Source organism: Lithobates pipiens, unplaced genomic scaffold (assembly GCF_037356315.1).
Source record: "Lithobates pipiens isolate NorthernLeopardFrog02 unplaced genomic scaffold, aLitPip1_a1.2 Scaffold_8, whole genome shotgun sequence".
Lineage (NCBI taxonomy): Eukaryota > Metazoa > Chordata > Amphibia > Anura > Ranidae > Lithobates > Lithobates pipiens.
In genome coordinates this window covers 526,562,044-526,574,689 of record NW_027507903.1, presented here as the reverse complement: position 1 = coordinate 526,574,689, position 12,646 = coordinate 526,562,044, and positions in this window count along the sequence as shown.

Below are 12,646 nucleotides of genomic sequence, written 5' to 3'. Positions count from 1 at the left end.
GACAGGGACACCCTTCTCTCCTGGGGACAGAGTCCCCCCTTCTCCTCTAGGGACAGGGACCTCTTCTACCCTGAGGACAGGGACACTATCTCCCCTAGGAATGGGGAATCCATCTTGCCTACGGACAGGAACCCTATTTTCCCTGTCAATGGGGACTCCATCTCACCTAGGGACCCCATCTTCCCTGGGGACAGGGACCCCACCTCCCCTAATAACAGGAACCTGATCACCTTGAGTGTTCCAACCTCACCGCCCTGCCTGATCACCCTGTGTGTGCCAACATCACCGCCCTGGCTGCCATGTGTCCTGTGTGAGGGCCTTCCTGTGACAGCTTCACCCCACTGCATGCTCCTACTACATGGATACATGGATGTGCTAGCACTACATGACTGGCCCTTCTGTGTGCTCCCGCTACATAACTGACCCCTCTGTGTGCTTCTCCTACATGACTGACCCTTCTGTGTGCTTCATTTACACAGGTGACTAGTCTGTTTGCTCCCCCTATATGTCTGCATACTCTGACCACCTCCTGTATTCTGTGAGCATGTTCTGACCACCTCCTATATCCTGTCCGCAACCTCTAACCATCTCTTGTATCATGTCTGCAATCACTGACTATCTCTTGTCTTTTCTCATGTCTACAATCTCTGAGGGGGGTCTGGATTAGATTAGAAGGGATAGAGGCCTCCTCTGAGTCCCCTGGACATCCATTTCTTCTAATCTAACCCATGTATCTTCTGTGTTCCCTGGAGATGTCTCTGGGCCTCCATCCCTTCTAATTTAACTCATGTATCTGCTGTGTTCCCTGGACATGTCTCTGGGCCTCCATCCCTTTTAATCTTATAGTGCTAAGGGGGAACTCTGCGAACCCTGATGTAAAGGGGAACACTGATTTAAAGGGCAATGCTGCAGACCCAGATCTAAGTGGGAACTCTCATGTAAATGGAAATGCAGTGGACTGTGATATAAGGTGGTCTATGGTGAGCAGGGCACCCCTTACACCAGAGTTCCTCCTTAACCACTTGCTTACTGGGCACTTAAACCCCCCTCAGTCCCAGACCAATTTTCAGCTTTCAGCGCTGATGCACTTTGAGTGACAATTGCGCGGGCATACAACACTGTACCCAAATGAAATTTTTATCATTTTTTTCCCACAAATAGAGCTTTCTTTTGGTGGTATTTAGTTACAGCTCGGAGTTTTATTTTTTGCTAAACAAACAAAAAAAGATGCAAAAAAAAAAAAAAAAATAAATCATGTTTTAATAGTTTGTTATAAAATTTTGCAAACGGGTCATTTTTCTCCTTAATTGAAGTGCGCTGATTAGGTCGGCACTGATAGGCTGCATTGGTGGGCACTGATGGGCTGCATTGGTGGGCACTGATGGGCTGCATTGGTGGGCACTGATAGGCTGCACTGGTGGGCACTGATAGGCATAGTTAAGGCGGCACTAATAGGCACAGATAAGGCGGCACCGATGGGCACAGATAAGGCGGCACTGATGGGCAAAGATGGGCACAGATAAGATGGCACGGATGGGTGGCACGGATAAGTGGCACGGATGGGTGGCACGGATGGGCACTGATAGGTACCACAGATAGATGGGACTGATGGGCACTGATAGGTGGCACTGATAGGTGGCTCTGATAGGTGGCACTGCTGGGCACTGATGGGCGGCACTGCTGGGCACTGATGGGCGGCACTGCTGGGCACTGATGGGCGGCACTGGGGTGCAGCACCTTTGAGGCAGATTTTGGGTGGCACTGTGGGTGGCACTGCTGGGTGGCACTGTGGGTGGCACTGTGGGCACTGCTGGGTGGCACTGTGGGCACTGCTGGGTGGCACTGTGGGCACTATGGGCACTGCTGGGTGGCACTGACAGGGGGGCACTTACTTTATTTCAGGATGGCACTGCGGGTGGCAGGTGGGCACTGGCAGGGGGCAGGTGTCCGCTTGAATTGCTGGCCGTGATCGGGACTGATGTCCCGAACACGGCCGCCGGCGATCGGCTTTTTTTTTTTCTCCTCGCGCTGTCAGCGCGAGGAGGAATACTAGCCGATTACCGGCTCCGTTTTATCACATGATCAGCTGTCATTGGCTGACAGCTGATCACGTGATAAGGGGTCGGGATCGACCCCTTACACGGATCGGTGATCAGGCGAGTCTCACGGACTCGCCGATCACAGAGCGCGCCGCGCGCGCCCCTCAGGGGGCGCGCAGGCCGCTCGTAACCGGGACGACGTCAATAGACGTCGTCCCGGCAATCTAGGTCCGCGCTAATGCCGTCATTCGGCAATAGCACGGATCCCAAGTGGTTAAAACATGCTCTGCAGCATTTTCCTTTACATCTGAGTTCCCTTGCACTGCAGGGGGGAATCCTGCAGACTCTGATGTAAAGGGGTATGCTGGGAACTGTGATGTGGGGGGTGGGGGGAGACTCTGGGGATTAGAGACCACCTTCTGCAGAGTGAATACACTAAGATAAGGGGGGTTACTGATAGGTGATAGGATACAGGAGGTGGTCAGAGTATGCAGACATGTAGGGGGAGCAAACAGACTGGTCCCCTGTGTAGGGGAAGCACACAGAGAGGTCAGTCATGTAGAAGGAGCACACAGAGGAGTCATCCATGTAGCAGGAGAAGCACAGAGGGGTCAGTTGTGTAGTGGAAGCATATCCATGTATCCATGTAAGAGGAGCACACAGTGGGGTGTAGTCCTGGTAAGAGCTGTCACAAGAGGGCCCTCACTTATGGCAGCCAGGGAGGTGAGGTTGGCACACACAGGGTGATCAGGCAGGGTGGTGAGGTTGAAACACACAGGGTGATCAGGTTCCTGTTTTAGGGGAGGTGGGGTCCTGGTCCCCAGGGAAGATGGGATCCCTAGGTGAGTTGGAGTCCCCGTTGCCAGGGGAGATTTCTGTAGGCAAGATGGGTTCCTTATCCCTAGGGGAGATAGTGTTCCTGTCCCCAGGAGAGAAGGGTGTCCCTGTCCTCAGGGGAAAAGAGGGGACTTTGTCCCCAGGGGAGAAGGGTGTCCCTGTCCTCCAGGGAAGAAGGGTGTCCCTGTCCTCCGGGGGAGAAAGGTGTGAAGAACTTCGGTGAGTTTCTTCGACCCTTCTCTGTTTTTTCTTTTGCCCATCATGGCCATTCAGGTCTCCACTGTTGCTGTTTGTGTAGAATCCATTTGGGGAGTGGGAGCCGCCGCTGTATGTAGCTGTATAGCTCCTGTTGTCTCAGAGATCTTGCTTCACACCACCATGCGCCTCGGCTGCAGGCACAGCCCCCTAAATTATTAAACACATAAATAAACTTTACCTAAATAACTATTATCTGAATAATATTATTTTTGTAGTTAAATATATGTAAACCCAGTCACTAACATCTTATATATGTTTTATCATGCTAGAGGCTAAGTTCACCTTTTTATAAAAAATTAAAAGGTGAACTAGCTCACAGTGCCTTCCCGAATGCCCAGTGCATTTATCTATTATGATCACTTTTTTACCACTGCCCATCACAGCAGCTGTAATGGTCTGCACACATGAACATTTTACTAAACAGCTCTGGAAACTGTGTAACACAACCATGCATGCAATGGGGAGCTGTTATATGACATTTATGACCAATAAGTATCTCTTCTGAGCCTTTTTTTCTGGAAAGACACTCTAGAAAAAAATAGAAAATCTTCATTGTTCATTGTCTCATTGGTCAGCATGGCCAAGGACAGCTTCAAAGTGCATGCAATATGAACAGACACAGCCTCTGAGGCTGTTTAATAGAGTTTTCAAGTTACATTGTACTGTGAGAGGGTGCTGTGAGACATCTCACCTGTTCATTTTTTTATTTTTAAAGGTATATTTAGCCTTTGATGTAATGTCAACATTTTTACAGCATTTTTAAATTGGACATTTTTAATAAAATAATATCTGATGACACTGCAATGAAGGTCCTTGTACAGGCATCTCCCGTTGTAGGGTGACAATGCACTGCTGTCACCCGTTTGTGCTCCTGCCTTGTTGTAATGTCACATGGGCTTCCAATGAAGACTACAGGTTGCCTTGCAAAACAGATTACACAGACATGGTCCACTATTGTTGCCATTTGATAGACTGTCCTGAGAAATGTTGTGTAGTATTCATTATTGTGTATGTATGCAGACAGGAAGTTCTGCAGAAGGTCCATAGCACTGAAGTACAACAAAGGATAAAAAAGGCATTAAAACTAGTGTTTTATTTAATATATACTATAATAAATATTTTTTTATAAATTAAATAGTATTTCTGTATATATTAATATAATACATATAAAAATATACCATCTAATAAAAAGAGAAAATGTTTATGAGGCCCTAAATGTCACTCGGTTAAGGTTTGTATGTACTTTAGGAACATATAAGGCCAGTGACACAGAAAGACTCTTACTGAATATGATTTACCCCTATTACAGGTAGTCAAACAGCACAGATGGTTGCGCAGATAGGCAAAGCAGCACTCAAATGTCAGGCTCAGATGGATCTCCTCCCAGCAACAGAAGCCTTATGCACTCATCAATATATACAGCTCAAAGAGAAAGGACACTCTTATGGCACAGTAAATCATTACACATAAGGTTTAATAAGATTAAAAATCCACTCACATGATTTCCAATTCAAAGTAGAGTGTCAATGGGAAAGCATAGGTTTCCAATTGGAAAGATGGCCGTTCTCTGCTATATAACATGGTGACATCATATACCAAGGCTCCAACCAACGCATTTCATTATCAAAAAGATATCATCTGACAATGTCTCTTTGATGATGAAATGTGTTGGTTGGCTCCTCGGTATGTGACGTCACCAAGCAACAGAGTGGAGTGGAGTGTGGCCATCTACCTATGCTTTCCCATTGTCACACTACTTTGAACTAAAAAACATGTGAGCGGATTTTTCATCTTAATAAATCTTCTGTGTAATGACTTACTCACAATGAGACTGTCCTTTCTGTTTGAGCTGTACATATTGATGAGTGCATGAGGCTGCTGTTGCCGGTAGGAGATCTAGCTGAGCCTGACATTCAGTTGCTGTTTTTCCTATCTGGGCAACCATCTGTGCTGTTTGCCTGCCTGTAATGGGTCAATCATATTTGGTAAGAGGCTGTGTGTGTCACTGGTGGAAGATCTTCTCTTTTGGTCACACAAATTTTTTATTGCTTATTTCACCTGGATTTAGCATGGAATTTATATCAACTTGGATTTAATTTGCATATATTAAGCACTCTACTTCCCTGTTTTTAATGTATTTGTGTTTGCAGCCAGCAATATTGTGTTAGCAGCTATTTTGTTCTTGGACTATGGTTTAAGCGAGGGTCGGTTTAATTTTTTTTTATTATTATTATAGGTTGACAAATGAACAAAAATATGTAAACAAATAGTTATGGTTCAATGGTGTTGAATGGCGACTCCCTACTAGAAAGGTTTTATTTTACTCCTTGTCCTGGTGGCAGCAGTCACAGACAGAATAAAGGGGCTATGCTTAAATAAAGGGAACGTGAAGGAAACAAAAAGACATCTCACCATGAGGATTTGGCATAAAACTCTAATGCCCCGTACACACGAGCGGACTTTTCAACATCCAAAGTCCGAAGGACCGAGTCCGTCAGACTATCCGATCGTGTGTGGGCTGCAACGGACTTTTGATTCGCCAAAGTCTGACGGACTTTAGAAATGAAGCATGCTTCAAATTTTCCCGACGGAACTCCGCCGGACCCGGTCCCCTTCGAAAACTCCGCTCGTGTGTATGCTACTCCGACGGACTAAAACCGACGCTAGGGCAGCTATTGGCTACTGGCTATGAACTTCCTTATTCGAGTCCAGTCGTACGTCATCACGTTCGAATCCGTCGGAGTTTAGTGTGATTGTGTGTGGCCAAGTCCGTTCGGCCGAAAAGTCTGTCAGAACTCCGTCGGAATTCCAGCAGAACTCCGACGGAACTCCTTTGGAAGTCTGTCGGACTTAAGTCCGCTCGTGTGTACGGGGCATAACAGTTTCAGCACGGTCAAATACGCTCTAAGTACACCTTAGGAAATCTGCCAATCTCCAATATTTTTTTTACAGGCCTACTTAATTTATGCAGCTCTGGAAGCACTGATACTCATCTTCACACCAGCTCTGAACACAACACTCTACTACATTCCTAGGGTTACAGTTCTCAGTGGAGACCTTCTTGAAAAGAATTTGAACACCTATGCATTTTTCGTTAGAAGAAAAATTCCTTCCACTACATACAATATCATTTGAAGGGTCTTGCTGCCTTAACAGTATCTGTGTTTAATAGAAGTATCTCACAGAGTTCTTATTACTCTGCAATTTCAGGAAATTAATCTGATCTGTGCTTTGAAGTCATGAGTACAAAGCTTTTTATGCAAGTAGCAGAAAAAGTGAAGTTTTATTCCTGTCGCAAAATATTGTCCAGCCACATATGGTACTGTAGTTTAAATCCAGCAGTTTCCACAATTGCTGAATTACCTAATAAAAAAGTAATGTTTTTAGGAGAGCATGCCAAAGTCACCAGCTATATATTTTTGCATCTATAAAAATGCAAGAGAGAGATAACGCTGGGAAGTGCGTTAATCTTGAAAAGCTTGCTTTAAACTGCTTGAGAAATGCAGTATTGTAGGTTTCTTCAGAAATCCCCAATACTCCTGGCAATTTTCTGTTCTAGTGATTAATTTCATTCAAAGGCAAATAAATTATACATATGTACATTGTCTTTTTATTGTCATTAATGACAGGGAACTATTAAGAAAGTGTGAGAAAAGGGATACCGAGCCCTGATCATATGCATTGCTTTCCATAATTCACTGCATTATTTTTAGGCTTTGTGTTAGCTACAAAAAAATATTGGTGGAACTCATCTTTAGTGTAAAAATTCCCTTACTGTAATGTAAATGAAACCATGTCCTGTTTTCAGTAGACATTTTCAGGGAGATTGTGCCATTCTGTATAGCTGAAATTTTGTCTAAGAACCTTGGCCAGGCTATTTCAACTCAGTTGTGCCAGGTCTCAGTGCTGAAAGGTCTTAAAGTACTCCTGGGACCTTCCATTCCTGCATCCTGACTCTGATTGATTCCTGTTACTGACATGGCTTGTTCCTTGATCCTTCTGTAACTTCTATGTTCAACTGTTCCTGTACTGACCCTGGCGTGTTTCACCAACCTGGTTGCCTGCCTGACCCTCTGGTACCTCAGTGTCTGCAAGTTACTGACCTGACCTGTTCTTAGCCTTGTCTCTTGTCATTGACTTGGAACTGCACAACCTGCCTGTTGCTGCTGACATTGGCCAGAGATCATCTCACCAGTGTACTACTTTTCCTCTTCACTTAAAAACCCTCTGATGAATATGTTCTCAAAGTTCCTGTGATTTCAATATCACCAGCTGGCACTTAAGCTGCTCTGTTGTCCCAAGACTCCTTGTCTCCCTATCTGGAGGTGTTTAGACTGCAACAGCAAGAGAGGCCATCCTCATTATCTCGGGCTCCCCACCTAGGTATGTGACAAGTGCATGTTGCCTGTTAACAAAGACAGAGAGACAAAGTTACAACAGGGTATTCTTATAACCAGGAAATGGGCCACACTATGAGCATGCTGACAGATTTGTACCAGTGACACTTTTCTTACCCCACACATTCAATAAGTCACTAATAAGAGAAAGCGTAATGTAAATAGTAAATTGCTGATGTATAAAGTTGCAGTGTGTCCTAAAAACAGCCATGCCAATGTATCCCAAAAAAAAATGATTATACAACAAGAAAAAACTGTGGCAGGAGGAGGGAACCTTTAGATTGATTTGTTGATTATATGTTGGGCATCTTTTAGTTCATGCTTGTTTGTATGTAGATCAGTCTACAATAGAATTTAATTTCTCCTTCTGTTTTCTGTAAAGTGTAAATCACGAAGACGCAGGTGGAGCTCAGAAAATAGATGCAAACATATTTTCACTAAAGACTTTGCGAGACATGGCAGAGGCAGAGCTATGTAAGCTACTGTATATCTTTCTTTATTAACTTTGTATGTAAAAAGTTCAGGTTTAATGCCTATAGATGAGGGGGTGTACCTAGACAAAACAATAGCATTTAATTCGTTTCTACTTTACCTAGAAATAATCAGCGTAGGGTTGGCTCCCCCTGCCCATAGAAATAACAACTGTGGCCTGATTTTTACACCGGACAGGGATCTCACCATATAAATGGTTACCATTTGATTGTAGGAATACTTGTGAGTAATATATGTCTGTGAAGGTTTTTATTTATCCAGCCCATGCTATAATTAGACTTAGTCACATTCAACTAGACTGTTGTGTTGAAAATAATACATTACTCATCCAAGTACCTATCTCAATTCCAATGACAATCAGGAACATACCATAGCATTTATAGCCACAGGTTATTAACCTTAATCCAATTATCATAGAAAGTGCCAAGGGAGACAGTAATTGCCCAAGAAAAAGATGGGGGAAAAAAATTACAATATCACCAGGTTCTAATTACATACTTTAATCACTATGGTGCCATGAAGTCTGAGACGGGTGTTAATTGTTTAAGTTACTGAAGGAATATGTACATTCCCTAGACCCACTGGGACTCCATTTTATGATCAGTATACATTTTGTCAGTATGCATATAGTCAAATATTGCTTGTTTATATCTTAGGTAGTCGCTCAAGCAGTTTCCCATGAAGCTGTTCCTCTTTATCAGTTTTTTTCTGTGATTTCTTAGAAATAGATACTGGTTACACTGGCCTCAAGACAGTGTGTCTCCAAGTTTGTTATGTACTATAAGTTTGTTATGTAGTATTGGTATGTGTTATATGTCTGGAACATAATTGTTTTGCATAACTGTGAAAGGTCCCATGACACACATGGGGCGTAGCTATAATATTGTATTATCATCTTTTGTCTATATAAGAGAGAGACCAATAAAAGTTTATCAGATCTACTCTGACCAAACCACAGCACTGTCAGTGTCATTGTTTGTAATGAGTATATCTCCAGGCCTGTCGGTATAGGATGAAGGGAAATCAAGACTGCGGTCTATAAATAGTTAACCCTTACAGAACTGGCGTAGTCGGCAGGCGTTTGGTTCGGTAAAGTATTCCTTGCCTTAATCAGACGTTTAGTGTCATTAAAAAAAAAGAAGAAAAAAAAAAGGAAATTATAAGTATAGGCTTATAGTCCGTAGAGGACTTATAAAGAGAATCCTTTGGAAGGATTCAGGAAAACGGGATCTTGGGAAAGATCACTATAATAACAAAGGTTCTTAGAGAAAGAGAATCCTTGGGAAGGACTTATAAACAGAACCTTCTTAGAGAACTTGTAAAAAATTATTGGGAAGGATTCAGGAAAAGGCGATCTTGGGAAGATCATTATAGATAAAAGGTATACCTATATACAGTAAAGAGGAGAAATAAAATATTGGGTGGTCTGACAAAACGAAGTCCTATACCGAAATTATTGCTTTGGGGCTTATTAAGTGATTAGCTTCTGCTGATGTATTTATTCGTATAAAGTTTTAGAGTTTATAAGGAACCCTGGATTGGTGAGTATCCAGGTTAATTTCTTTTATGAAACAAATGTCTCATAAGTGTCCCGATTGTATTACTGGTTTGTTATTCTGTTATACTGGTCCTCGGACATATGTTGTAGCCAGTGTCCCGGGAGGTTATCATTTTAAACTAGGAAAGGGACCCTTATTCAAATCACGGGTCCAAGTTTTAAGGTTTAATTTACATAACAAATTTGTATTTCAAGAAGGGTTGACAGTGATGGGAGTAATGTCACAAATTCAAAGAGCAGAGGAGACTTATCAATAGTGATGGACGAACTTCCGACGGGGCGTTTCACGAATGCGAACCACGAACGCGGCCAAAAGTTCACGAACCGCAAAGTTTGCAGCGGACCCCATTGACTTTAATGGCAGGCAAACCTTAAACACCTACAGGTCATATTTTCAGCCACAAAATACTTACTAGCTGTGCACACATAGTCCCACCACATGGACACTGACATAACAAAAGTATTAAGTGAATCTGGGATCGACAACGACAAGCATTCTTTTTTTATCTGTGAAATTTTGACAATTCAGGAGCGCATGAAGGCCATGGAGGAGAGGCAAGGTCAGGGCAGGTTATGAAGGGGGTGCAGGAGATGATCAGTGCTACAGTCAGGGCAGCACAGTCCTGTACCAGTGTCCCAGTGTGCCAACCTGTGCTTGAGCCCCTCCCTCTGCCCGGCCCTTACCCCACCTATGCAGGGCTCCACTGTGGTGGTCCGCAGGTGCCAGTCCAGTGCTGATCCTCAGCCATGGTGCTGGCACTGCCTGCTGATTGGCTTCTCCACTGCTATCTCCCTCAATGTCTGAAACCAGCACCGCAATAGAGACTGAGCACTGACACCAGCACTGTGATAGAGAGCACTGACACCAGCACCAAGATAGAGAGCACTGACACCAACACCGTGATAGAGAGCACTGACACCAGCACCGAGATAGAGATCACTGACACCAGCACCAAGATAGAGAGCACTGACACAAAACCACCACCGTGATAGAGAGCACTGAGACCACACCAGCACAGAGATAGAGAGCACTGACACCACACCAGCACTGTGATAGAGAGCACTGACACAAGCACCATGATAGAGAGCACTGGCACCAGCACCGAGATAGAGAGCACTGACACCACACCAGCACCGGGATAGAGAGCACTGACACCAGCCACCTGATAGAGAGCACTGACACCGGCACCGTGATAGAGAGCACTGAGACCACACCAGCACCGTGATAGAGAGCACTGAGACCACACCAGCACCGTGATAGAGAGCTCTGACACCACACCAGCGCCGCGATAGAGAGAGAGCACTGACACCAGCACCGAGATAGAGAGCACTGACAGCAGCACTGATACTAGCAACTGCGGGACCCAAAAATATGACACTGCTCAACCTCTTCAAACAGGAGGGTACGGGCATATAGTACGGTGTGCTTTTTTTGTACAAGGAAGTGAGCCAAAGGTAGAAAAAAGGTCAGTGTGCTTGATTAAATAAATTGTTTATAGAGTTATGCATATACATGGTCTACTGGTCACATGTGTTGAATTCCTTCGAGATCCATGCCTCATTAATTTTTAGAAATGTGAGGTAATCAACACTGTTAGGTGAGTGCGCTTATCGGTCACGATCCCCCCTGCTGTGCTGAAAGTCCTTTCAGACAGGACACTGGACGAGGGGCAAGCCAACAGTTCCATTGCAAATTGGGCAAGCTCTGGCCAGAGGTCAAGCCTGCCCACCCAGTAGGCAGGGGGGTTCATCACTCCTCAGAGCATCCACATCGGTCATTAACCCGATGTAGTCGGACACCTGTCGGTCTAGGCATTCCCTGATGCTGGATCCAGATGAGACCTGTCGATGGTTCGGCTGAAAGAATGGCCTCATATCAGAAGTCACCAACACATCTTAAATCCGCCCTCTTCTTGCAGGCACTGTTGGATTGGTACCTGCAACTCTTTCTCTGCGAGTGGGAATTCCTCCTCTGCCACGCACGCAAAAGCAGAATGCAGCATTTCTCGAAGCAAGGCCTGGAAGTGCTCCATTCCGACAGCCCTCTGTGACGGTGATAACATTTCCTCCATTTTGTGTTTGTATCGGGGTTTAAGTACGTTGCCACCCAGTACTGATCCTGGACCCTTATGCTTTTTATACGGGGGTCCCTGTTAAAACACTGGAGCATGAAGGCCCCCATTTGAACTAAACTTGAAGCGGTGTAGTGGTCTGGCTCCTGCTCATCATCCAGGATAATGTCGTCCTCCTCGTTCTCCTCTCCCCATCCATGCACAACAACAGGGAGCCCAGAAAGGTTTAAAGCATGCTCTTCTTGCTCCTCCTCATCCGCCCCGGCACCATCCTCCTCTGACTCCTCTTCAGACTCCTGTTGTTGACTTGTCTCAGATAGAGTAGCCCCCCTGGGAATTCATCCAGCATTGCGACTTCCTCATCTTCCCGCTCCTGCTCCTCCACAGCTTGATCAATGACATGATGCAATGCATGCTCCATAAAGTAAGCATAAGGTACCATGTCACTGATGGCGCCATGGCTGCGACTGACCAGTTTGGTGATCTCATCAAATGGCCGCAGAAGTCTGCATGCGTCGCACATGAGCAGCCACTGACGCAATGAAAAAAAACACAGCTCCCCAGAACCTGTTCTGCCGCAGAGTTTGTACAGGTAGTCGTTAACTGCACGTTTCTGCTGGAGCAGCCTATCAAGCATATAGAAGGTTGAGTTCCATCGCGTCGGGCAATCGCAAATAAGACGTCTGACCGGCAGATTGTGTCGCCGATGAATGTTAACAAGGCGAGCCATGGCTGTGTAAGATCTTCTGAAATGGGCCACGATTTTCCTTGCCTGTCGCAAGATGTCCTGGACCCCAGGGTATTGGACAACGAATCACTGCATGACCAAGTTTAAGACTTATGCCATGCATGGCACGTGTGTAATTTTGCCCTGTTTCAATGCGCTAAGCAGATTGGCACCGTTGTCACACACCACTTTACCAACTGTCAAATTGAGCGGTGTTAGCCACTGATCTGCCTGTGAACGCAAAGCTGAAAGGAGTGCAGGGCCAG